General features: G+C 44.0%; 2 protein-coding genes across 6 annotated transcripts in view; one reads left to right on the forward strand and one right to left on the reverse strand.

Moving 5' to 3' along the window:
* Nucleotides 1-8,435, reverse strand: part of NRG4 (neuregulin 4) — a 93,808-nt gene extending 85,373 nt beyond the window's left edge. The window contains exon 1 of one of the 3 annotated variants that reach the window (XM_060174706.1): nt 8,299-8,435. The gene's annotated coding sequence lies outside the window, so the exon portion shown is untranslated. The remainder of the gene's footprint in view (nt 1-8,298) is intronic. The other 2 variants (XM_060174702.1, XM_060174704.1) reach the window with 2 other exon arrangements.
* An 82-nt stretch (nt 8,436-8,517) lies between these two features.
* The window catches only part of TMEM266 (transmembrane protein 266), a 151,986-nt gene continuing 133,587 nt past the window's right edge, over nt 8,518-26,916 (forward strand). For 2 of the 3 annotated variants that reach the window (XM_060174690.1, XM_060174697.1), the window contains exon 1: nt 8,518-8,658. The gene's annotated coding sequence lies outside the window, so the exon portion shown is untranslated. Of the gene's footprint in view, nt 8,659-10,166; nt 10,250-26,916 lie in introns of all 3 variants that reach the window. The other variant, XM_060174693.1, reaches the window with a different exon arrangement.

Consider the following 26,916-nt stretch of genomic DNA (forward strand, 5'->3'; position numbering starts at 1 on the left):
TGGCATGAAAATCTGGAACGCTCCTGGGCACCATAAAAACAACTGTTTTAACATTACCAAATACAAGATCAGAACTGCATTAAGAGGGAAACACTTTTGGGTGGAGTAAGCCCTTAAAAACAGAGATGTTGGGGGGATAATAAAAACTTTCATTTGATTTTTTATTAGTGATTTTAATATTCATTTACAAACTTATAATAGGAGTATTAACTCCATATCATTCCCACCACCAGAATTCTGTATCCCCATCCCATTCATTGGAAACTGTAGTAGTTCTACCAAGGTCGTAGGTATGGGTTGGTTTTATATCTATCACTACCTATATCTAGCCCCCCCCCAATTATTCTATGGTCCTGCCTTCACTTTTTTTTTTTTTGCCTCCAGTTACTGCTGGGGTACGGTGCCTGCACCATGAATCCACTCCTCCTGGAGGGTATTTTTTCCCATTTTGTTGCCTTTGTTGTTTTATCGTTGTTGTGGTTATTGTTGTTGTTATTGATATCGTCATTGTTGGATAAGACAGAGAGAAATGGAGAGAGGAGGGGAAGACAGAGAGGGGGAGAGAAAGGTAAGACACCTGCAGACCTGCTTCACCAATTGTGAAGCGACTCCCCCTGCAGGTGGGGAGCCAGGGGCTCAAGCCGGGACCCTTATGCCAGTCCTTGAGTTTTATGCCATGTGCGCTTGACCTGCTAAGCTACCACAAGACCCCCCCCCTCACTTCCTTTCTAAGTCACACCAACACCTATTACTACTTCCAAATATCCACCCTTTTTTCCTTTGACTTCCTCTGGTGTTTTCCAGATTTTCTCCCTTTCAGTGATGGTATAAAAAACAATATTCCTGGTGACAAATGCTTCAGCTCCTGGTAGAATTGAGGTTCACAGCTTCTGATTATCTTCTACTAGTTACCCATCTGGGAATATGGATCAAAAGGAGAATTTTATTTATTTTATTATGAATGCTACCTTTTGTGTATGTCTCCACCAAGGAAAAAAAATTTTTTATGCTTTATTATGGCTAGAAGGTTAATAAGGATGTCATCTAAAAAAAAAAGTGACAACTTTCATGACAGAGGGCAGGAAAGAGCCACATAATATGATTTATTTTATCACTAAAAACTTCATTTTCCCAAAGAGCTTTACTTTACATGGCATGAAGATAGAAGATCAAAGCAATGACTCGGAACACCTTAATTATATAAAGTGGCACATATTATTCACAGAAATTTTATATAAAACCAACTATTGGAATGCACAATTGATCCTTCAGAAGCTTGTGGTCTTTCTATAGAAACATAAATATGAAAGGGTACAAAACTACAAAACATCAAATTTTATCCATCTTCAAATTTGATCAAGCTTGTTTTCTTAATAATTTTTGTCATTTTTAGTTAGTTAGATTCAGTGAAGTCGAATATCTTCTGTCACATAAAAATAATTAAAGATAGGCTGGGCCATGGCACACCTACTTGAGCACACACAATACACTGTGCAAGGAGCCGGGTTTAAGGCAACCACCTGAAGTCTGGAAGCTTCTGGAGAGGTAAAGCAGTGCTGCAGGTGTCTCTCTTTCTATCTTCCCCACCCCTTTCTCTCTGTCAATAGCCAATAAATAAAATGTATTAAAATATACTTAAGGGAGTCGGGCTGTAGCACAGCGGGTTAAGCGCAGGTGGCGCAAAGCACAAGGACCGGCATAAGGATCCTGGTTCGAACCCCGGCTCCCCACCTGCAGGGGAGTCGCTTCACAGGCGGTGAAGCAGGTCTGCAGGTGTCTATCTTTCTCTCCTCCTCTCTGTCTTCCTCTCTTCTCTCCATTTCTCTCTGTCCTATCCAACAACGACAACAACAATAATAACTACAACAATAAGACAACAAGGGCAACAAAAGGGAATAAATAAAATAAATATTAAAAAAATACACTTAAAAATCTTTAAAAAGTGATTACAGGATGATAAAAATAATGGCTAGGAGGAAATTTAGAAAAATTATAGCGTTAACTGCTCTCTAAATCAGAGACATTCCCTTAACTGCTCTGGGTCTGATCCTTGGCACCACATGAAAGCAACAAAGAAAGAACTCCGTGGATAGTGAGGTGGTATTTTGTGCTCCCTCTTGTAATAATAAGTGCAGGAATATGAACCAAAAGGATATAGACATGAATTGCACCCAAACTCTAGATTTCCTTGCATTTTAAGAATTTAGAGAAATACCTAGCTGACCACAATTGAGCCATTAAAGGACAATTGTATAATTGGGAGTTCTCTCAATTTAGTTCCATGTAGAATGTAATGTTAATTGGGGGATAACTGAAATGTGCTAACTTGAAGTTTAGTGATAACTTCAAAATCATTTGGAACCTAGACTCCTAAGATTTTTCAGGTGGAGTACTTTATCTCCAACACATTTTAGAATTACAAAAAGCAGACATCTGGGAGTCAGGCGGTAGTGCAGCGGGTTGAGCGCACGTGGCACAAAGCGCAAGAACCTGCATAAGGATCCGGGTTCAAGGCCCCCAGCTCCCCACCTGCAAGGGAGTCGCTTCACAGATGGTGAAGCAGGTCTGCAGGTGTCTCTCTCCATTTCTTTCTGTCCTATATAACAACGATGACACCAATAACAACAATGATAACTACAACAACAACAACAAAAAGGGCAACAAAAGGGAAAATTAAAAAAATGAAAAAGCAGACATTTAGTGGGTTTATTATAGTTTAAATTCCCTACAATGAAAATCTGTACTGTCTACACAAGGTGATGTTTTTTTTTCCCCTCCTTTTAAAAAAATTATTTATAAAATGGAAATAGCGACAAGACCATAGGATAAGAGGGGTACAATTCTATACAGTTATAAGATGATGTTCTTATTGGCCTTACTCTTGGTATGCCACTTATTAAAATGAAATCTGCCACTGAGAAAATATCTTTGAAGATAGAAATGCTTCAATAAGCATCTTTAACTTACTTGTGTGATGCTCTTTATAAAATAAATGTCTACCAAAGGCCTACTAAAAACATGTTGCTACTGTGTTTTGTGTCCTATCCATATACACTGTACATGAATTTTGTTATTTACAAGCCAATCACAGCTATTTGATGGGAGCATTTCAGCGGGGCTCTAAGTCATTTTGATAGCTAGCTGCTACTGTTTTTTTTCTTTTCTTCTTCTTCTTCTTTTTTTTTTTTTTCCCCCAGAGCACTACTCAGCTCTGCCTTATGGTGGTGCAGGAGGTTGAACCTGAGACTTTGGAGCCTCAGGAAGGAGAGTCTCTGCACAACCATTATGCTTGAGACTTTTTTTTTTTTTCCCTCCAGGGTTATTGCTGGGCTCGGTGCCTGCACCATGAATCCACCGCTCCTGGAGGCCATTTTTCCCCCCTTTTGTTGCCCTTGTTGTTGTAGCCTCATTGTGGTTATTATTATTGCCCTTGTTGACGCTATTCGTTGTTGGATAGGACAGAGAGAAATGGAGAGAGGAGGGGAAGACAGAGAGGGGGAGAGAAAGATAGAAACCTGCAGACCTGCTTCACCGCCTGTGAAGCGACTCCCCTGCAGGTGGGGAGCCGGGGGCTCGAACTGGGATCCTTACGCCGGTCCCTGCGCTTTGCGCCACATGCGCTTAACCCACTGCGCCACCGCCCAACCCCCTGCTTAAGACTTTTTGCATAACCATTATGCTATTTTCCCCGCCTTGCTGTTTAAGTTTTTAAATAATACCACATGAAGCATGCATTACTGTTGTTGTTATGTTACCAGAGCACTGGTAAGCTCTGGCTTATGGTGGTGTGGGGGAGTTGAACCTGAGACTTTGGTGCCTCAGGAAGGAGAGTCTCTGCACAACCATTATGCTTGATAGCTAGCCCTGTCCAGCATGTATTCTCCATTTTTCATATTTTCCACTAACACTAGTTTTGTGTTCCAAATAAGTGAGGTTGCATTGTAAATCAAGAGTAAAAGAAACATTGTAATTTTAGCTTTTTACAAGTGATGTAGCATCAGGTTCCTGCTGTATTTTGATAAACAGCTACCTCAAGGGAACAACACATTTAACTCTGACACCAAGTTTTCTACACATTTCACAGGATCAACATACTCTCTGATATGTTCTCTTAAAATCATGCATGTGCAGACACAACTGTTCTGTTTATGTGTTTTTTGTTTTTCCTTAATTAGAGCACTGCTCAGCACTTGTTTATTGTGGTGAAGAGGATTGAACCTGGGATGTCAGAGCATCAGGCATGAAAGTCTTTTGCAGAACCATTATGCTATGTCCCTTGTCCTGTAGAAAAGTGATCAACAGAAAATTTGACTTAGCTCAAGACATTTCAGTATGTCATGCCAATTGCAGCCACATTAGAAGCAGGTCTATCTGGCAAGAATGTGCTTAAATTCAGTTAATTTCTCTCACTTCTGCTTTGTGGCTTCTATTTTTCTATTTCAGTGGGCTCCTTCACCCACAGAATTGCCTCTCCTTGGTCATCTGCAGTCTACTGAAGCAGTACCTGTTCTATTTATAGCACAAGTATTCGCCAGCATCTATTGATAAGAATCATTTCGGGCGGTTAAAAATGAAAACCACAGACAACTCTTCTGGAGATTAGATGTTAATGGATTTCAGGTGAGGTTCCAGAATCTGATTTTAAACAAGCGGCTCCAAGTGACTGTTACCAATAAGAATAAGCAAGATGCCTGTCAGAGATCTTCACAGATCCTCTAAACTGATCGGTCTCAAAGGCTAATCCTCTGCTGCATGTTAGGCTAGGCTCTCCTAAAAACAAGAGCATGAGGAGCTTGGGGAAAGCAAAAGAGCATCCTGCTGACACCTCTGTTTTAGGTTTTCAACATCCTAAAAGAATTTACCAAAGGTAAGGTTTTAGTTTGGGTGTGTATTGAAGTAAATGATCACCAGAGGGCAGCACAGAGCTGACAAATTACACAAATTTCAGGATTTTGGACCCCACTACAACATAATATGGTAGCACCTACAACTTCATTGAACTCAGATTTTCAAAAAAAGCAGTACACATAAAAAATACAAGTAAAGATGTTAGCATGTAATCTTCACTAGTTTCATACTGAAGATACTCTCTTTCAGGTCTTTATAGAAAGCCTTGGCAGGAAAAAAGTTCCCTTGAAAGTAGCATTATGGGAGTCGGGCGGTAGCATAGCAGTTTAAGCGCACGTGGCACAAAGCGCAAGGACCTGCGTGAGGATCCCGGTTCGAGCCCCCGGCTCCCCACCTGCAGTGGGGGGAGTCACTTTACAGGCGGTGAAGCAGGTCTGCAGATGTCAGTCTTTCTCTCCCCCACTCTGTCTTCCCCTCCTCTCTCCATTTCTCTCTCATTTATCCAGTAACGACATCGATAACAACAACAATAAAAACAACAATAACTACAACAACAAAACAAAGGCAACAAAAAGGAAATAAATAAATATTTAAAAAAAGAAAGTAGCATTATATGTGAATCTGGAAATTAAATTAGATTACAAAGATTTCAGTCAGGTAAATCAAAATGATGTTCCAATTTCTCTTATCTGACAACCTTGATCTGTACGTTTTACCAACACCTTTGAGGTCAAATCTCCACAGCGTCTAAGAGGGCAGAAATAACTTAGGCAAATATGCTTTTATTATTTTCTAACACATTTTCAAGAGTAACTGAGATACCGCCACAACCTGGCAGAAAAACTATCCACCTCTTCCAAACCCCATTTGTTCCTCCCGGTATCTTAATCCATCCCTGATTTTCTCCTTTCCAGTTCAGATTCTTCATGCTACTAAGAGCCCTCTGGTGGCCTGGGAGGTGACACGGTGGATAAAGTGTTGGACTCTCAAGCATGACATCCCGAGTTTGATCCCCAATACCGCAAGTGCTAGAGTGATACCCTGGTTCATATTCTGCCCCACTCTCATAAATATATCTTTTTAAAAAATATTTATTTCCTTTTGTTGCCCTTGTACTTTTTTTAAATTGTTGTAGTTACTACTGTTGTTATTGATGTTGTCACTGTTGGATTGGACAGAGAGAAATGGAAAGAGGAGGGGAAGACAGAAAAGGGGAGAGCAAGATAAGACAGCTGCAGACCTGCTTCACCGCTTGTGAAGCGACTCCCTTGCAGATGGGGAGCTGGGGGCTCAAACTAGGATCCTTATGCTGGTCCTTGCACTTTGTGTCAGGTACGCTTAACCCGCTGCACTACCGCCTGACTAGCTCATAAATATATCTTTAAAAGATTTATTAACACAGCATGGACATCTAATTTTTGACAAAAGGGCCCAAATTATTAAATGGAGAAAGGAGAGTCTCTGCAACAAATGGTGTTGGGATAACTGGGTTGAAACATGCAGAAGAAACTGAACCACTACACTTTACCACACATAAATGTAAACTCCAAGTGGATCAAGCACTTATATGTTAGACCAGAAATTATCACATACTTAGAGGAAAATAATGGCAGAACTACTCTTTCCCATCCAAGTTTTATAAGCAACTTCAATGAGGAAAATCCAATTGCAAAGAAGACTAAAATAAAAATAAACCAACGGGACTATATCAAATTAAAAAGCTTCTGCACAGCAAAAGAAACCATCACCCAAACAGACTCCTTACAGAATGAGAGCTCTTTATATGCCATACATCAGACAAAAAGCTAATAACCAAAATACATAAAGAACTTACCAAACTAAGCAATGGCAAAACAACAAAACACCAGTGACTCCACCCATAAGGATATGAACAGAATATTCGCCAAAGAAGAGATACAAAAACCAAACAGACATATGAAAAAAAATGCTCCAAGCCACTGATTGTCAGAGAAATGCAAATAAAGACAAGATACCACTCCTGTGAAAATGTCATACATCAGAAAGGATAGTAATAAATACTGTGGAGAGGTTATTAGGGCAAGTGAACCCTCCTGCACTGCTGGTGGGAATTTAAATTGGTAAAAAGGAAGGACATTTGCAGATATAGGTGTGACTTAGAAAGGAAGATAAGGCTAGGGCTATGGGGGATGGGGCAAATATATATAGATGGATAGTTATAGAAATAATAGTCAAGCCATATCTGCAATCTTGGGAGGACTACTACAGTTTCAGTGGAGGGAATAATGGGGACACAAAACTCGGGTACTGGGAAAGATGTGAAATTATATCCCTGATATTTTATAAATTTTGTAAATCTGGGGCCAGGGGGTGACGCACCTGGTTAAGCGCACACAATACAGTGTGTAAGGTCCCAGGTTCAAGTGTCTGGTCCCCACCTGCAGGGGAAAGTGATGAAAAACAGAACTGCAGGTGTCTCTCTGTCCCTCCCCCTCTCTATCACTCCCACTCCCCTCTCTCAACTTCTATCTAATAAAAAAATAAATAAAAAGTAATGTTAAAAATAAATTTTGTAAATCAATATTAAGTCACTAATCAAATGAAATAAAGGAGAAAGAAGGTTTCCAACAGAGGGTGGTGGCAGTGGGTGTTAACATAAAGGTCAGCACTCCCTCCCCCCGAAAAATGTATTTGTGGGCACAAGCTGATGGGTACCTGGAGGAAGGCCGTCGCCCCTCCCGGCCACTTTGCTCTTGGGAATAAAGCCAGAGAGAGAGAGAGAGAGAGAGAGAGAGAGAGAGAGAGAGAGAGAGAGAGAGAGAGAGACACGAGTGCGCGCGCGGCTCCCCGGCATTTCTGGGCGCTGAGACGTGCTGACACCCGCCCCCCCCCCCCCCATTTCAAATGCTTTGGTGGCCTGGGGGAGCAGGCGGGTGAGTAGCGCAGTCCCAGCCGAGCTGACGGTGCAGCAGCGGAGGTGCTGACAGCCACCTTCTACCTGGCAACACCCCGAGGGTCCCCGCGGGCCTCGGACCCAGGGCCGAGGGCGACCACAAAGAGGTGTCTCCACCCACCCACCCTCCGTGGCCTCCAAACGCCCTGGGCAACGCCGACCTCGCTGCCTCCCGGGACGCCGCGTGCTGGGAAGCCGAGCCCCCCCCCCCCCCCCCCGCTCCCCGCACAGCTCCTGGGCGACAGGAGGCTCCGTTCCCGCCGGGGCCGGGGCCGGGGCCGGGGCCGGGGCCGGGGCCGGGGCCGGGGCCGGGGCCGGGGCCGGGGCCGGGGCCGGGGCCGGGGCCGGGGCCGCCAGCTGAACCGGGATCTGGACCTGGACCGACTCCCGCGTCCCGCCCCTCCGCCTTCTCCGCACTTGTTGCTTCTCCGCCCTCCCCTCCCCTCCCCTCCCCTCCCCTCAGCTCCTCCGGCGGACCCCTCCGCTCCCCGCACACGCCCGCCCCACAGCCCCCTCACCCTCCACACGAAGCTGGCGCGCTCCCGTCGGTCTCCCACGGCGACCGAGTTCCCCGGCCCCCGCCCCCTGCCCGGCTCTTGAGTCCAGCCGGGCCCGCCGTTTCCTAGACAGCCGCGCCGCCGCTCCGCAGCCGCCGGGTCGCGCGCGCGCGTGCGCGCGCGGGTGGCGGGAGACGAGAGCGCAGGCGCGGGCCCGGGTGAGCCGCCGGCGCGAAGGCGCGCGCGCGGCCCCGAGCGCGGTGGGCGGAGGGACGGCGGGGCCGCGAGGGGGCGGGGGGGGGGCGGAGAGGGGAGCCCCAGGAGCGCGAGCCGCGGCCGGCGCCGCTGCAGAGCCCGGCGAATCCCCAGCCCCGCCAGCAGGTATGTGTCCTCGCAGCCCGCCGCGACCGGGGCTTCCCCTGCCTCAGCACAGGTCCTGGGGCCGGTCAGGGTTTGCAGGGTGCGTGCCCGGGAGGACTTGGGGAGCTTCCCGCTGACCTTCATTCTGGCTGGCCGAGGGAGCCGGGCTAGGTAGGGGACGTGGGGCAAGCCCAGGGCTTCAGCTCCAACCCGGGGGACCTGCTTCTTGTCACATGCTTTATTTATTTATTTATTTATTTATTTATTTATTTATTTTTGCAAACTGCCCTGGTTCGGGTCCAGCTGCAGATGCCTCGCCTCCCATTCTTTACCTCGGTGTGCCATCTTGCATTTATTAATAAAACATGCAAGCTGGTGGGGGGGGTGCGTCCATGGGGGGTGGAGGCGATTGCTGCTGGGGGGAATCCCATTGCAGTATGGCAAGCGGGCGCCTATTTTCGGCATCCAGGCTGGGGATTGAGGTGGAAATCCCACACCCTGGGGATGTGTGGCTTGGTTAGTCGTGACCACTTCCTAGTGGGCTTCCCCCAGCGGCAGGATGGGCTGCCGGGAAAAGGATGGTGGGTTTTCATCCCCTACCGTTTTGGGGACAGGTGCAAGCCACGGCAGACAGTTGCCTGTTTGTTAACTTGCCAGGGAGGCTAAAATCCAGAAAATTGTTTCCCTGGATTGCCTAGAGGAGGCCTGGAGCAGAATCCCCAAGACTTGCATACTCAAACTCATTAAGGTTTTTGCATCTGAAGATAACTGAAGCTTGCCACCTGTTGGAAGTCAGACCCCATGAAATCCCCCCACAATCTAGCCCACTAATCCCTGTTTTAGTAGGTAATATGGCGATAGAGAAAGGCCCACATTGCTTCCTTCTATTTTCTTTAATACTGCATGGCTTTTGTTTCTTTTAAAATAAAGCCTAGCCATGATATGGTGCCTCAAAGGTTGAAAATGCATGATTTGTTTACATTCCAGGCACTTAAGACATCATATCCTAAAGACTATTTCTCTCTGGTGTAATTGTTACTTATTTGTCTTAACTCTTCATCTTTCCTCAGTCACAGTCCCCCCAAAGTGGGATGTATGTGATGAAATACCCCTATAATGTATTGAAAAGACTAATAAAAGCTAGAAGCATAGAGCAAAAAGGGTTATCACAAGATATTGAGATATCAGCAACGAGGACAATCTAAAATGTAGTCTTGAGTGCCACATTGAATCATGAGGGCACATTTCTTAAGTGCTTATGAAGGACCCTCTCTTGTGCCAGGGACTTAGCTAAAAGCTATTTGCACAAGATCTCATTTAGTCCTCGCAACCAACTAGTATCTCCAGGTTGAAGAGGAAGAATCTAAAATTGAAGAATCTAGGTGTTAGAAAGGTGTGCTGACTCGTCCAAGGTCACATCATCAGAGACTGAATAAGGATATGCAACTGATAGCTAGGGGTGAGGGAGGGAAGGCGCTAGGAATCATCTTAACCTAAACCCAGAGCTGCCTCTCCACGTATATTTTCAGGAAGAGCAAGTCTATGCATAAGCACAGAGTTGGATCCGACTTTTCCATTTCACAGACTCCACACCAGCCTTTATGACTTTCCGGTAAGAAAGAATTATTATTTCAGAATGGGTCCATGTAGCATTTTTTGAGGTGAAGTTGGCATTGCGTATATGTGAAAGTTAGATTCATATCATACTTCTGTTAAGCTTTCACTAACAAGGAGTTGATTAAGCTCAAAGAGTTACTGTCCTTCAGACTTAAATCTATAAAGGGTGGTCAACACAAGGAAGAGCAAATTACTCACATTTTTAAATATCACCTCCCATTCTAATCTTCTGGTCTCCCTACCAGTCATAAGAACAGTGCTGTCTATCACACTTATGTGAATGTAACAGCATAAAGAGATTCATGCCAACATTGTTCCGTGAGCCTGTTTCTCGGGGGTGGGGGGCAGCAATTACTCATTTGCAGTTATTGAAATCTGTGCATGGAGCTATAGGCATGAGTTTAGTCTCCTTTACAGGTGCATTCTTATTAACTCCTCAGAAAAGTCATGACATTTTTCAATGCAAAACTGCAGCATGACTTTTCCAGCAACCCAATATAATGCAGGGCTTGGATTTTGCTATACCTTTCAAGCAACTCTCATAGACTCAGATTGTTGTCATTATATCAATGGGAAATTCACTCGGTGGGACAACATTTTTTTTTTTTTGCCTCCAGGGTTATTGCTGGGGCTCAGTGCCTGCACCATGAATCCACTGCTCCTGGAAGCCATTTTTTCCCCCTTTTGTTGCCCTTGTTGTGGTTATTATTGTTACCGTTGATGTCGTTCATTGTTGGATAAGACAGAGAGAAATGGAGAGAGGAGGGGAAGACAGAGAGGGGAGAGAAAGACAGACACCTGCAGACCTGTTTCACTGCCTGTGAAGCGACTCCCCTGCATGTGGGGAGCCTGGGGGCTCGAACCCGGATCCTTACTCTGGTCCTTGCGCTTTGTGCCACGTACACTTTATCTGCTGTGCTATCGCCCGATCCAACTTTTTTTTTTTTTTTTTTTTGCAATCAGGGTTATTACTGGGGCATGATATCTGCACAATGAATCCACGGCTCCCAGTGGTATTTTTTTCCTTTTTTGTCTCTCTCTTTATTTGATAGGACAGAAAGAAATTGAGAAGAGCAGGGGAGAGAAGGAGAGAGACAGAGAGACAGACACCTGCAGCACTTGCTTCATCACTCATAAAGCTTCTGCCTGTAGGTGGGGACCAGGGATCTGAACCTGGGTCCTTGTGCTTGGTACAGTGTGCACTCAGCCAGGTGCATCTCCATCTGGCCCTTTTATCCTCAAGTCACTTATTTTTAGTGGCAGTGAGAAAAATACAGGTTAAGTATAAATAATGTTAGGTAGGAAATATAAGACTATGTCTTATTAAATTTATATAAATTCATGTTCTTTCTTGAGCAATATACCTTGTTTTAAAATTATGCGGTTACTTTTTTCCTTCTTTAAAAAATATTTTTATTAATGATTTAATAATGGTTTACAAGATCATAAGATATACTGGGGTATAGTTCCACACTGTACCCACCACCACAGTTCTGTGCCTTTCTTATGGCCCAGCCCCCATCCCTTCCTTCCCGATACACCCACCCCCTCCATCTTGACCCCAAGGATAAACTTTACATCAGGCTCACCCTGACGCTGTTGACTGGCTACGGAAGATGGGCAAACGCTAGAAGAAGAAACCATCATAGTTTGCACAAAGTCTTAGTGACAGTTTGGTTCCTTCTTTTCTTTTTCTTTTTTTTTTCTTTTTTCTCTCTCTCTTTTTTTTAAGTTCATGTGTTTAAGTTCTTTATATTTGACATATAGGTGAAACCATCCAGTAGTTACCTTTCAGAGAAATGTAGATTATTTGGTAATAGATATAAACTACAGCACCAAGAGTCCTTGAACACATATACCAGATTAAAGAACCTCAAGATATTACATATGACAAAAAGGGTGAGAAAAACAAACAAAAAAAGTTGTAGAAAAGATTAAAAAGTACTAGAGAGAAAGTGACATAAAGGACCATATGCATGTGGATGTTATACTTAAAAGCATTATATAAATAATTTATATATGAGTAAACTATATAAAATGCATCTAAGAGAGTTTTTTAATTACTAAGAGACTTTTTTAACTGTTCTTTTAAAAAATTCTTTATTGGGGAATTAATGGTTTATAATCAACAGCAACATACAATAGCTTATACATTTTTTAACTGTTCTTATCTTGCTGTTCTTTGCTTGAACCGTGCTATTACTTTGTTCATTCTACTGTATTCTTTTGACAGTAAGGCAGTTTTTAAATATATATTTATTTATGTTCCCTTTGTTGCCCTTGTCTTTTTCATTGTTATAGTCATCGTTGTTGTTGTTATTGATGTCATCGTTGTTAGATAGGACAGAGAGAAATGGAGAGAGGAGAGGAAGACAGAGACGGGGAGAGAAAGATAAGACACCTGCAGACCTGCTTCACCGCCTGTGAAGTGACTCCCCTGCAGGTGGGGAGCCGGGGCTTGAACCAGGATTCTTACACCAGTCCTTGTGGTTTGTGCCATGTGCTCTCAACCTGCTGCTCTACCACCTGGCTTCTAATAAAACAGTTTTTATAGTTGTGTAGCCTTACTCAGTTTTGGAAGAACTCCTTTTCCAGTGCTTATGAAAGTGTTGAAAGGGAGCCTTTCTGTTCTGGGGGTTTCCAGTCTACCATCCCATCACCTCCTGATGAATTCTGATGTTACTGGGGAAGCAGCAGGAAGGAAAGAGAGTTGTTACTTCATTTCTGGAAAGCAAATGGTTTTCTTTTCTTGGAGGGGGACATCACTGCCTTCTCCATTCAGAAATCTCATAAAAAAACCATGTAAGGAGTCAACAGGTGGCTCACCCAGTAGAGTCCACATCTTAGCACATGTAATTCCCTGGTTCAAGCCCTGAGTCATCACATGGGAGAACCTGCAGAATGGAAGTTTCACGAGTAGTAGAGTAATGCTATAGTATCCCTTCTCTCTCTCCCTTTCTCTCATTTTGCCCTCTCTATTTCTCTTTGTCTTTCACCCTCTATCTAGAGAAAATAAAAATGGCCACCATGAGTGATGGATTCTTGCAGGCAGAGTCCCAAAATAACCCTGGTAGCAAATAAATACATAAATAAATATATACAATAAAATAATAGAGAGTATCTAAGAAGCGGACTAGTCTGCCTTCTTCCCCTCAAGCTGGCTTTTACCTAATGAAGAGCTGAACATTGGTCCATTCAAGGAATTTTTTAAAAAATGATCTTTATTGGATAGAGACAGTCAGAAATTGAGAGGGTAGGGGAGATAGAGAGGGAGAGAGACAGATAGACACCTGCAGCAGTGCTTCAACACTTGCAAAACTTTCCCCTTGCAGGTGGGAACCGGGGGCTCGAACCCGGGTCCTTGTGCATTGTAACGTGCGCTCAATCAAGTGCGCCACCACCCAGCCCCTCAAGGAATTTTTTTTTAATTCCCCTCACCAAGCATCTATTTTATTTATTTATTTATTTATTTATTTATTTATTTATTTTTCGAGGAGGGGGCGAGTAACTGAAAATGTTCCAAACTACAGAGCCAGCATGCATTGCAGTGACTGATTGCAATGCACATATTGATGCGCTGTTAGGTAAAATACAAGAACTGGCATATTTATGTTTCCTTGACTTGACCTTGTCAGCTACTTAGTTGTAAAATATGGTCTTTCCTTATAGTGTTTCTTAACTTTCAAATGAGATTCCCTCCTCTCACCCCCTATGTCAATATTCTGGAATCACAAAAGAGGTTCAATACATAGTTTGAAGTTCCTGATTTTCATACCTCCTCCCAACCCCCACACACACCCTTCTCTCACTCTCTCTCTCTCTCTTTCTCTCTCTTTGTGGCAGCCATACCAAGAGTTAATTTTATTTAGAAAGCAGTTCCCATACCACAAGTCCTCTTTCCAAACTGGAGTTTGTCACCACCTGAGTAAGAGCTCATAGCAGCTGTCTGAGCATGCCCACTGCAGGACCCTCTCCTATGGCTCGGGTCTCCCTGAGAAGCCCAGGGTGCTCCCTCTCCCTGTGTAGATGTAATAAGGGTTCTTTGTTGGCTTTGGTCGCTGGTGGGAGGGACTTCTCAGTAATGATGTGGGAAGGGCCAGGAAGCAACTTCTGTGTCAGGGCTGCTGCTGTTGTGATTGTGGTTTCTGCTTGCTGATGTGCTCGGATATACGGGGAAAATGTTCATGTATCACATGGCTCTTGACAGTAGAAGGTTAGTGGTTTCCCCCCTCTGCCTCACTAACAGTGGGGTGTGGTGAACTCCAGATGTTTTCACGCAGATCTTTAAATATTAATTTGTGGACTGCTCCATCCACAGGTGCAGAATACTGGGTTGCAGTCTCCTTCTTTGCTTCTTGGCCCTTTTCTTGGAGGTTACTGAGAGGTGCCCTGCAATGAGGGGAAGAGAAAAAGGGATTACTGTGTGGTGGGGAGAAACCTGGGGTGAGCTGTCTCCTTTGGGGTGAGGTGTCTCCTCTGCCAGGGAACTCCTTTCCAGTGACCCACAGGAGTTAGTCTTTCACAGATGGGGTGAGGTGTGTCTAGTTCAGTGTGGTTACAAAGCTGAGTGGTTTCCTTCTTTGCCCTCATTGCAGGATGAAGGGTGCTCCATTGCATTGCCTCTGTCTACTTTGACCTGTCTCCATGCTGTTGTTTCCCCCGCCCCCCACCTCAGGACCTTAGCACTAAGGGTTCCCTCTCCTGCAGTGCTCTGCCTTCAGATTTATGTGGTTGGCCCCCTCACATCCTTGCTCAAAGTCCGACCACTTCTTTATATTATATTTATTTACTTGCCAGTGCACTGCACAGCTCGGGCTTATGGTGGTATGGTGGATTGAACCTGGGACTTTGGAGCCTCGGGCATGAAAGTCTTTTGCAGAACCATTATGCTGCCTTCCTGACCTCTGATCACTCCTTTAAAACAACTTGCACTTCTCTCCTTCTTCCCCTGCTTTGTTGTCAGCCATAGCCTCTCCCAGCATACTGTATAAGGTTCTCTGTGTGTTTATTGTCTGTCTCCTCCAGGCATGAACACTTCCAAATCCAGCACCCCCTAGCTCTGGTGCTGACAAGTTATTGTGGCATCCTTGAATCTTCCCAACCTACAACACTGTTGTTTTTGTTGCTTCTCCAGTTCCCTGCAGTGAACACAGTCAACTTCTGTGTTTGGGGGAACAGCAAGGACAGCAAAGAAGAACTGGGGGGGGGGGGTCTTGTCTCCCTCTTGAGCTAGAGGACAGAAGAACCTTTCAGGTAGAGCGCCTGGACAGAAGGTTGCTCAGGACTGCAATATGTGACAGGGTAGCAGAAGGTATGTAGAAGGTGACTTGGACATAGAGGAGGTGTATGTGGGTTCTGTATTTGGAGCATATGATTTTTTTAAAGTATTTTTATTGTCTTTATTTATTTTATTTGTCTAGAGGAGATAGAGAGGAAGAGAGACAGAGAAACAAGGCAGCCCTGCTTCACCACTTGTGTGTCCTTGTATGTTGTAACGTGTATTCAACCAGATACGCCACTACCCAGCCCTGCATATGATGCTTTTGAAGAGTTCTAAAGGAAATTCCAGATACTGCCCATTTTCTCAGTGGGCAGTAAAAAAAGTAGATAGACCCTCACACAGGGAAGTTAATCACTGCACTGTCAGCATCAGCCTGTTATATTTTTAAAAACATTTTATTTATTTATGAAAGAGATAGGAGGATAGAGGAAGAGACTCAGAATACCACTCTGGTACATGTGCTTCCAGGAATTGAACTCAGGACCTCATGCTTGAGATTCCAGTATTTTATCCACTCTCAGACCACAGTCAATTATAGTTTTCTTTTTAAAAAAATATATTTAATTTGTTTTTCTTTTTCTTTTTTTATTTATTATTATTAATTAAATTTTTTTTTTTTTTTTTTTTTTACCACAGCACTGCTTGACTTTGGCTTATGGTGGTGCTGGGGGAATGAACCTGGGACTTTGGAGGCTCAGGCATGAGAGTCTCTTTGCATAACCATTATGCTATCTACCCCTTCCCTTGATGTCTTCTGCTGTAAGCTAGAGGGTGAGAGTTCATGGTCAAAGCATGTGTGTCCTGTGTCTGACTTTTGGTAGGATGTGTTACCAGTGGCAATTCGGCCTGAGATCCCTTGGACACAAGTAAGTCAACTCGGGATTCCCTTCTATACATCTATTGCTTGAAGTAATGATTGGGTCTCTGCAAAATGATGGGCATCTGAGGCACTCATTCAACCTCAAAACACTTCCACGTTGAACACATTGAGAGGGAGTATGTTGGAGGGATGACTGTGGGATGCAGTCTCAGCAAAACTGTTCTTCAGCCCCAGGGAGGACTCCTTTTCCTCCTCCTTGGTGGCTTTAATTGATGCCCTAGGTGTTTTGGTTTAGTATTATCCACCAAGTGAGAATATATATATAGAGAGAGAGAGGGCGGGGGAGAGGGAGAGAGGGAGCTTCCCTAGAAGTACTTTTGATTTGTCAAAGAAACTATTCAGTACAAGAACAAAGGCTGGTAACTCAAATTCCCACAGTTCACTAAAACTAAGAATGCTTCCTTTTGTTTACTGATTATTTTAAGAGAATGTCAAGGAGACCATAGCGCCAAAGCTTCATTCAATGCGGTAGAAGCCAGGCTCAAACCTGGGTCTCGTGTAGCAAAGCAGTCCACTATCCAAGTGAGCTACTTCACCAGCCGCAAACTAAGAATGTTAATGAACATTTCCGCCCATTGCAACCAAAGTTTTGGGAAACCCGGGCCGCCATCAAACAGCTAATTTCTGGGCTTCAGTCTCAAGCCACAAACATATGCATTGCTTTCTGCTCTCTTGACTTAAAACATGCCTGAAGCAAGTTATCTTACCCAGGATTCCCTCACCGTCTCCCAGCATTGGTCCACGGTACACAACTACTACTACGTCTAACTACAGCAGCATAGGAAGTCAAGTAACCTTTCCCCTTAAGGACTTTTCCTTGAAATAGTTAATTCTTTGTATTTTACCTGATTTTGACACTGTGTTTTTATAAGTAATTTCTCTGACACTTGCTAATTTTCATCCAAGCACAAGTGCTAAAATTTGTTAGTTTTGCCCTTCAAAACAAAAGAAGGTGAAACAGTAGAGCACCTCAAAGAAGAAAATGTTCCATCATTTACCAGTCATAGTCTCAAAAAGCTTGGCAATTTTTCTTCCCCATTTCTCTCTGTCCTTTCATTGTGGATTCCTGCCCAGGACTCTTCTCTGTCACTCCTACCGGTTGATGTCCTACAAGGAACCACTTGCCCCCACCCTCCACTAGAATAAAGCTCTGTAAAGGCCACTTGTGATTGCCTCCTCACAAACCCCATGTTTGTTTCTCGGATTGCATTCCTGATGGCTCAGCAACACCTGACCCTACTGAATACTTCTCTCTGCTCCTTGAAATGCTCTCTGTGGGCATCTCCACCCCAAGGTGGCTGGTCCTTGCTCTGTTCTGATCTTCCCTGCTCTACCAGGAGGTAATCTGGAGAAGTGATTCTGTGTGTGGGCTCTGCTCTGGGTTTGAATCCTAGCTCGGAGCCCTTGCTGACAGTGACAATGAGGTAATTAGTTATACTCCTTGGGTCTCTGTTTCCTGTTATAAAAAAGGGAAGAGTAGCTGCATTGGCTGTGGAGCAGTCAGCAGGGAGGATTAAGTGAGAGTGTCTAGAAAAGAGCCAGCACTAATCAAAGTCAACTTTTGTCTTTCATTTGATTTGATTTGCTAGGACAGAGAGAAATTGAGAAGGAAGAGGGAGAAAGAGACAGTTATAGACCAGTTTCATTGCTAATGAAGGTCTCCCCCACAGGTGGGGAGATAGGGCTTGAACCTGGGTCCTTGAGCATGGTAATAAAAGTCAACTTTTCTGACTTCTAACTTACTTCACTGGCTCCCTTGTGTCTATAAGGTAAAACCCTAACTTCAGTTCCTGATTAGTTTACTGTGCTCAGCATGTATTCACTATCCAGCCTCTGTCCAAGCAATAATAGCCACTTACCCACACCCTGCCAGCTCTGCCTCTTCTCCCTGGGCCAGACTGCCTACCTGCCAGGAATCAAGGCCTCCTCCCTTGGGCACCGAGCCTGTCTCTCTCCAGTATATTCTATATTACTTAAAGACACCAGTGGTGATTTAGACTTAAAAATATCTGCTTAGAGGGGAACTGGGCAGTGGTGCACCTAGTTAAGCACAGATGTTACCATGCATAAGGACCTAGGTCTCGAAACTTTACATCAGGCTCAACCTGATGCTGTTGACTGGCTACGGAAGAAGGGCAAACGCTAGAAGAAGAAGAAGAAGGACCTAGGTTTGAGCCCCTGTTCCCTACCTGCAAGGGAGAAGTTTGACAAGCAGTGAAGTAAGTACTGCAGGTATCTCTCTATTTCTTGCCCTTTCTATCTCCCCTTCCTTCTCTCTGTCCTATCAAATAAAGAAAAATTAAAAAAAATTGTAAAATCTGTGCTTGGCGATACCCCAATAGAGGAACACATGAGTTATATGACTGAGGTCCCACACTCAATCCTCCACACCATACATACCAGAACTGAGTGGTACTCTTCTCCCTATATATGTAATTCATAAAAATTTTAAAGGGGTGGAGCCAAGATGGCAGCTTGGAGACAACACCTGGTGTGAGCTCCGAAAGGAGGGGTCACTTCACAAGTGGTGAAGCAGGTCTGCAGGTGTCTGTCTTTCTCTCCCCCTCTGTCTTTCCCTCCTCTCTTGATTTCTCTCTGTCCTAGCCAACAACAATAATAACAAGGATAAACAGCAAGGGCAAAAAAAGGGGAAAAATGGCCTCCAGGAGCTGTGGATTCGTGTGTAGGCAGAGCCCAGCAATAACCCAGGAGGCAAATAAGCAAATAAATAAATAAACAAAAAGAAATTCAGCCTATTTTACTCCTAAAGTTCTCAAATCTTAATGTAGCAACACATTTTGGGGCTATTCCCACCAATTTAGAGGGTGTTGTTGTTGGAATTGGATCTACTTTGACAGTCAGTGTATCACACCAAAAGCATTGAACACTTCTGGGATGATCTTCGTTGATGACCACTGGAGGGCATTATATTTGACCTGATGTGGGTGGCTGTCCTCCACCAGTATCTGACCACAAATCTACTCTGAGGCAGCACTTTCAGCTGCTTTAGAAAAGATAAGGTAGCTTGAGCATTGGTGAAGATCCACTGTTGCTGGGTAGCATGAGGCTAGATAGTCTCAGTGAAGGGTTGAGCCTTGGCCTTAGGGACTGAGCCAAAGGCTAGTGAAGGTGGTAGAAGACTGGAGACCTGGCCTAGTGGAGTCCCATCTCATAGTACAACTGAGAGCAAGATAAATACTTTAAAATTTTTAAAAAATATTTATTTCCTTTTTGTTGCTCTTGTTTAGTGGAGTCCCATCTCATAGTACAACTGAGAGCAAGATAAATACTTAAAAATTTTTTTTAAATATTTATTTCCTTTTTGTTGCCTTTGTTTTATTGTTGTAGTTATTATTGTTGTTATTGATGTCATTGTTGTTGGATAGGACAGAGAGAAATGGAGAGAGGAAGGGAAAACAGAGGGGGAGAGAAAGACACCCGCAGACCTGCTTCACCATCTGTGAAGCGACTCCCCTGCAGGTGGGGGGCCAGGGGCTCGAACCAGGTTCCTTACACTGGTGCTACTGCCCCAAGATGAATACTCCCAAGATGAATACTCTTATTGGGTGGAAAAACCCATGGCTATTGTGTATTTGCCTAGTAAGAGGACTGTCCCTCTCTTTTTTAAATTAACTTTTATTTAGAGAGAGAGAAATTAAAAGGAAAGGAGGAGGTAGAGAGGGAAAGATAAAGAGAGAGAGAGCTCTGCTTCACCACTCATTAACCTTCCACCTTGCAGACAGGGGCAGAAAACTTGAATCTGGGTTCTTTTATATGATAATCTTTGCACTGAAGATTCAACTAGGAATTGTACTACCACTTAGTCTCTTGGACTATCCCTCTTCAGAGGACAGAATGTCAAAGATGGAAAAGAATGGTGGTTTCAGTCACAATCCTGGGTAGAAACCAATCAAAACTTGTCTTGTTGAACACACGAGGAGCTACCGCAGTTTTTTTTTTCCCCTCCCCTCCGGCCCGGCCCCCAGGCTGCCGCCCCTGCAGCTGGAGCTACAGCAGTTTTTAACACTACAGAAAACATACACACACGCACGCACACACACGCTACACACATCAAATAAAAATGTCATTCTCTCTCCCCTCCCCCACCCCTCAGAGCACTGCTCATCTGTGGTTCATGGTGGTGTGGGGGATTAAACCTGGGAACTTTGAAGCCTCAGGCAGAAGAGTCTCTTTGCATACCATTATGCTATCTACCCCTGCAAATGCCATTCTCAACTCAACTTTTTCTAAGTTTATTGGAAATATATTAGGAAGAAATAGGCTGATCTGAGAATAACAGAAAATCTGAAAATCAGTGTGTAGATATATATATATATTTTTTTGATTGTGTATTGAATCTGAAATGACCTTCTGGGATTGAGTTGCTGCTCAGGGATGTCATCAGAATCTTCTTAGTATTTTGTTCCTCATGGTCATGGATGGCTGCTTCACCTCCAGGCGTTTCATCTGTATTTCAGGCAGGAAGGAGGAGGAAGGACAAAGGTGTAGTGTAAAACTCTCTGCCTCTCCAGGTTTTGCATTCATATTGTGGGGGAAGAACTTGCTCCTCTATCTTATTATTTTAAAACTCTATCTTATTATTTTAAAAGTGTATCGCATAAGCACCCTCAATGCAAAAAAAAAAAAAAAAAAGGTAATCCAAGAATTTTGTTTTCTACACTCTAAAGTAGAGAAAGGTAAAAAGAAAGGGATTGAAATGGGGCTTGCAAGCCAAGCTAAAATATCTGTAACAGATCATTCTTATAGGGGTCTAGAGAATGCAGAAAATAAGCAGGTACAGCTAGAGAACCCTGGGCCCTGAGCACTCCTATACTGTGGGCTGCCCCTCTCAGTCAGCATTCACTGCCCTACCCCTGGATTTCTCATTCCACTGCAGCTAGACATTTGCATACTTACTAAGAATTCAAAGCTCTTGACTAGCCACTGTCACATGTCCATGCAGCAGCTCCGTGGGACAGGGGAGGGAAATATATGCTCCTTCTAGGGCTTCCTTGGTAGAGATGGAACATCTTGCCTGTCACCCATTTGGGATTCCTCCAGTTACACAAGATACTCTCAGTGCCAGGCAGCTGGAAAATGACAAATATTATAATATTATTCACTACCCCCCTCTTTTTTTTTTTTTTTTTTTTGTTTTCAAGTGCGGAACCTAGATCCCAGACAGATAAAAGGTTTCCAACCATAGAGGTAGTGGAGGGCAAAGTCAGGGTTTTTCTTATTCTGAGGTGCCTACTCTGGTTGGTTCCAGGAAAGAGTGTTTTCCTTGGAACCCTTGATGGGCCATAGGGTGAGAGGGTTTGTCTTTGTGGGTAAGCCTCCCCCCACCACCCACAGCAGTTCATCTGGCGATACTTCCTCCCTTTCTTCCTGGCAGCTATGTCCTCTGTAATTTCAAGACTTCCAAAAGTCAGAAGTCACTCCTCCCTGCAAACATTTAGGACTCCTGTTACAGGGTATAAACTGGGTTACTTTGTGAAGCTGCTAGGTGGCAAGTCTCCTTACCTTCTAAAGAGGAATAGTTAGATACAGCCCCACAAGATTTAAATAAGGGTGGTTGAACATCGGGGAGTGTAGGGAGAATGCAATGGTTTATCCAGTGGAGGTGGAAAAGAAAGTTGGTTTCTTCCCAACCTCAGTTTGGTGTCCCCAGTCTATTCTCTATGAAAATTCCCATAAACCTTCTTGAGAAACCATTGCTGAATCTCATGGATGGTCAACATTTGGACATCACCATGGCAGCCAAGGGAGGGCTACAGGTAAGTGTATGGTCTTCAGCCCCTTCAATCCTTGCCCTTTCTCTCAGACCTGCCACGGACTCTGGGAAGCCAGGACCAGCAGAAGGGAGCGGTGGAGAGGAAATAAAATAGATTCTAGCCCTTCCTCACTCATTACAAGATTTTTGTAGCTCTGGGTGAATTAAGATGTGGAGGGATGTTTTTCAGATCTAGCTATGAGATGACAGACTTGCATTAGAACAAATGACTTCTCTAAACTCTTGGTAACTCCTTTTAATTGCTGAAAATTGCTGAAATGAGGTGATTCTTGAAAGTCTGAGTAGCCAGAAGGTGATGGAATCTTTGTAGCAAAAGACTGGGCAAGAAATCAAACTGTTCTGGGAGTCAGGCGGTAGCACAGTGTTTAAAGCGCAGGCAGTGCCAAGCTCAAGGACCTGCATAAGGATCCTGGTTCGAGCCTCCGGCTCCCCACCTGAAGGGGAGTCACTTCACAAGCGGTGAAGCAGGTCTGCAGGTTTCTGTCTTTCTCTCCCCCTCTCTGTCTCCCTCTCCTCTCTTGATTTCTCTCTGTCCTATCCAACAACAATGACATCAATAACAACAACAATAATAACTACAATAATAAAACAACAAGGGCAACAAAAGGGAGTAGATAAATATTAAAAGAAAAAAAAGAAATAAAACTGTTCTAGTTGGAATCCACATCAAACTGCTACTTTAAAAAATTTTGTATTTATTTATTGCATATAGATAGCCAGAAATAGAGAGGGAAGGGAGAGATAGAGAAAGAGACACCTACAGCACTGCTTTGCCACTTGCAAAGCTTTCCCTCTGCAGGTGGGGACCAGGGGTTTGAACCTGGGTCCTTGAGCATTGTAACGTGCGAGCTCAACCAGGTGTGCCACCCCAACTGGCATCCCCAAGCTGCTATTTCTGACTCCCCTTTTCTAAAGAAAACTTCCCAGGTTTTGAAGAGAAACCTTGGACTGAGGTGTCAAGGTGATTGAAGCTCACTAGGTGTACAGCCCCGGACAAGTCACCTCACTCTGGATCCTGGCATCCTCTCCCCAAATAATGGGATTAGGCTTTGTGGTTTAGGTATCCCAGAGTAATTACTCCTCTGAACCATGTAGTGCCTTAAAACAGCGAGACAAAATAATTCACACAGTGGGTTTGCTTCACAAATTGTACTTTGGTTCTATCTGTTGGAAGAGGCAAGCATAGATGAATGGCATTTGGCAGGAGGAAACCTTGGTACATCTGAAACCCTTAATTATCCACTGTAGGTAGCTCTGTCGATTGTGTCAAAGATGCCACATTATCGAGTGACATATTGTGGTGTATTGTCTGGAGACAGTCAGTTTCTGCAACAGCTTGCCCTTCTATATAGCATGAGTGACCTGTGTCAGGGATGTAGCAAACACATTTTCGGCCAAGTGTGCTTTGGAAAACCTGAATGCTCTTGCATTTAGATGAAAGGTCTTCTGTCCAATTTCTGTGGAGTTGAATTCATTGAAACTGATGACACTCGATGGGAAGTTGGGGCATGTAGCTAGTGACACATTTGGTTTATTTCCTGCTTTTGCATGGCATGAAATACTATCACTATGCAAGGTGTAAATGTGATATTCAGCTTTTAATGTATTTTTGTTATTCCAGTAACATGTAAGAGCCATGTAAAAGTAATATATAAATTGGAACTACTTTTTTTTTTTTGCAATAAGAAATACCTCATCTATAATTCTTTTTCAGATTTTTTAGAATTTATTTTCCCTTTTGTTGCCCTTGTTTTATTGTTGCAGATTTTTAAAATTTATTATATTTATTCATGAGACATGACAGGAGAGAGAGAAAGAACCAGAAATCACTCTGGTACATGTGCTTCTGTGGATTGAACTCATGACCTCATGCTTGAGAGTCCAATGCCTTATCCACTGTGCCACCTCCCAGAACACTGTTGTAGATATTATTGTTGTCATTATTGATGTCGTCATTGTTGGATAGGAGAGAAATGGAGAGAGGAGGGGAAGACAGAGAGGGGGAAAGAAAGACAGACACCTGCAGACCTGCTTCACCGCCTGTGAAGTGACTCCCCTGCAGGTGGGGAGCTGGGGGCTTGAACCACTTTTTTAGATTTTTAAAAATATTTATTTATTTATTCCTTTTTGTTACCCTTGTTGTTTTCTTGTTGTAGTTATTATTGATGTCATTTTTGTTGGATAGGACAGAGAGAAATGGAGAGGGGAGGGGAAGACAGAGAGGGGGAGAGAAAGAGAGACACCTGCAGACCTGTTTCACCACCTGTGAAGCGACGCCCCTGCAGGTGGGGAGCCTAGGGCTCGAACCGGGATCCTTAAGCCTGTCCTTGTGCTTTGTGCCACCTGCGCTTAACCTGCTGCACTATCGCCTGACTCCCCCACATCTATAATTCTACAGATAGATAATTATTGCTCATCTTTTGTACCTATCCTTTGAGGCTTGTTATGTATATATGCATGTGTCACTGACATTTTCTCTTTTATATTATTATCATTTTTTTTTACTGCCACCAGAGTTATTGCTAAGGCTCAGTGCCTGCATGATGAATATAAAGCTCCAGGTGGCCATTTTCCCACCCCCCCTTCCTTCCTTTATTTGATACAGCAGAGAAATTGAGAGGGAGGGGGAGGTAGAGAGGGAGAAAGACGCCTGCAGTCCTGTTTTCCCACCTGTGCAGCCTCCCTGCACATGGGGATTTGGGCTTTAAACTTGCGTCCCTGCACATGATCTATAATATGTGAGCTCAACTGGGTGCACCATTGCCTAGCCCCTATTTTTTTAAAAGAATTTTTTTGAGAGGGCACTGGGACTTTACACTGGCACAACTCCACTGCTTCCTGCATACTCTTATTTCTCCCCCTTCTTTTCTTTTCCTCCTTATCCTCTTTCATAAATTTCAGACAGAATCAGAGAGACACCACAACACTGTTCCGTCATTCATGAATCTTGCCCTGGTGCTGTGCATGGTGCTCCCAGGTAGTAGCTGGGTACTTGAACCTGGGTGCTCGTGCCTGGCAAAGTTTGTTCTCTGCCATATCAGCTGTCTCCTGGCCCTTACACTACTGTTCACTGTGATAAAATTCACATCACCCAAATTTGCCATTTTAACCGGTTTAAGCATGTAATTTGGTGACTAAAGTGCATTGCTGTGCAACTTCCCCACCTTCCATGTGAGAATGGAACCTTGAACCCAGATCCCTGAGCACTGTGATGTGCACTCAGCTGGGTGTGGCACCACCCCATCACACACACTTTGTTGTTGATTCTACAATTTCCTCTTTTTTTTTTTTTTTTTTTTGCCTCCAGGGTTATCGCTGGGGCTCAGTGCCTGCACTATGAATCTACTGCTCCTAGAGGCCATTTTTTTTTCCTTTTTGTTATTACTGTTGTTTTCATTGTTGGATAGGACAGAGAGAAATGGAGAGAGGAGGGGAAGACAGAGAGGGGGAGAGAAAGATAGACACCTGCAGACCTGCTTCACCGCCTGTGAAGCGACTCCCCTGCAGGTGGGGAGCCGGGGCTCAAACCGGGATCCTTATGCTGGTCCTTGCACTTCTCATCATGTGCACTTAACCCACTGCGCTACCACCCTGCTCCAGATTTCCTCTTTATATTAAATCATGTTTAAGGTATTCATGTTCTATTTAATAACTTGGTGAGGACAACGAGGCCTGTGGAACTAGAATTCAGTGATTAAAAAGGACTTAGGAAATGAGAATGGACAGAGCATTTGCAGGGCCTCATAGATCATAGTGAGGATTTGGAGTTCACTTAAAATTTGCTGAGATGCCTTTGTCAAATACTTTTCTTTTCTTTTAATAGTAACTAGAACACTGTTCAGTTCTGGCTTACGGTGGTGCCAGTGGCATTGAACCTGGGACCCTGGCATCTCAGACATGAGAGATTCTTACATAATCATTGTGCTATCTCTTCAGCCCACTGGGACACCTTTCAGTAATTGCAGACAGAGAAGTGATATGACTTAGCTTGTTTTAGATGATTCACCAGTGGTGGTCCGAGAGGTGGTGCAGTGGATAAAGCATTGGACCCTCAGGCATGAGGTCCTGAGTTCAGTTCCTGGCAGCACATATACCAGAGTGATGCCTGGTTCTTTCTCTCTCTCCTACTATCTTTCTCATAGATAAATAATATCTTTAAAATAAAAAGGCAGATTCACATGGCTGCCATTTGGGGATAGGTGCAGAGGAGGAGAGAAAATGGGAGAGCAGTTACCCCAGTGAGTTGAGTTGATGGTGCTTAGGCCAGGGTCCTGCTCACTGGAAGCGGAGGCAAGTGGTTGTCTTCTGCGTGTATTTAGAATTCCAGTCAATAGGAGGTACTGATCAATGCGGTGTAGGATGGGAGAGAAAGAAGAATCAAGGGTGACTTCAAGGTTTTTGGCCTGAGCAACTGGATGGATGAAATTACCATCTCCTGGGGTGGAAAACGGGGAAGGAAGAGGGCTGAGATCTGTAGAAAGGAAGAGTACTGTTTCAGGTTTGTTAAGCTTTACAGCCTATTAGATATCTCAGTAAAGCTATCAAAAGGGCAGATATTTAAGTCTGGGATTCATGGGATAAGATGGAGCCAGAGATAGAAAATTTAGAAACAGCAAGCATGGATGACATTGTCAGCCAGAAGATTGAATGAGCTCTCCTGGGCTTTGGCAGGAAGGCTTGATAAGAGGTCTGAATAATGAGCCCCGG

Source organism: Erinaceus europaeus, chromosome 16 (genome assembly GCF_950295315.1).
Source record: "Erinaceus europaeus chromosome 16, mEriEur2.1, whole genome shotgun sequence".
In the NCBI taxonomy this organism is placed as follows: Eukaryota; Metazoa; Chordata; class Mammalia; order Eulipotyphla; family Erinaceidae; genus Erinaceus; species Erinaceus europaeus.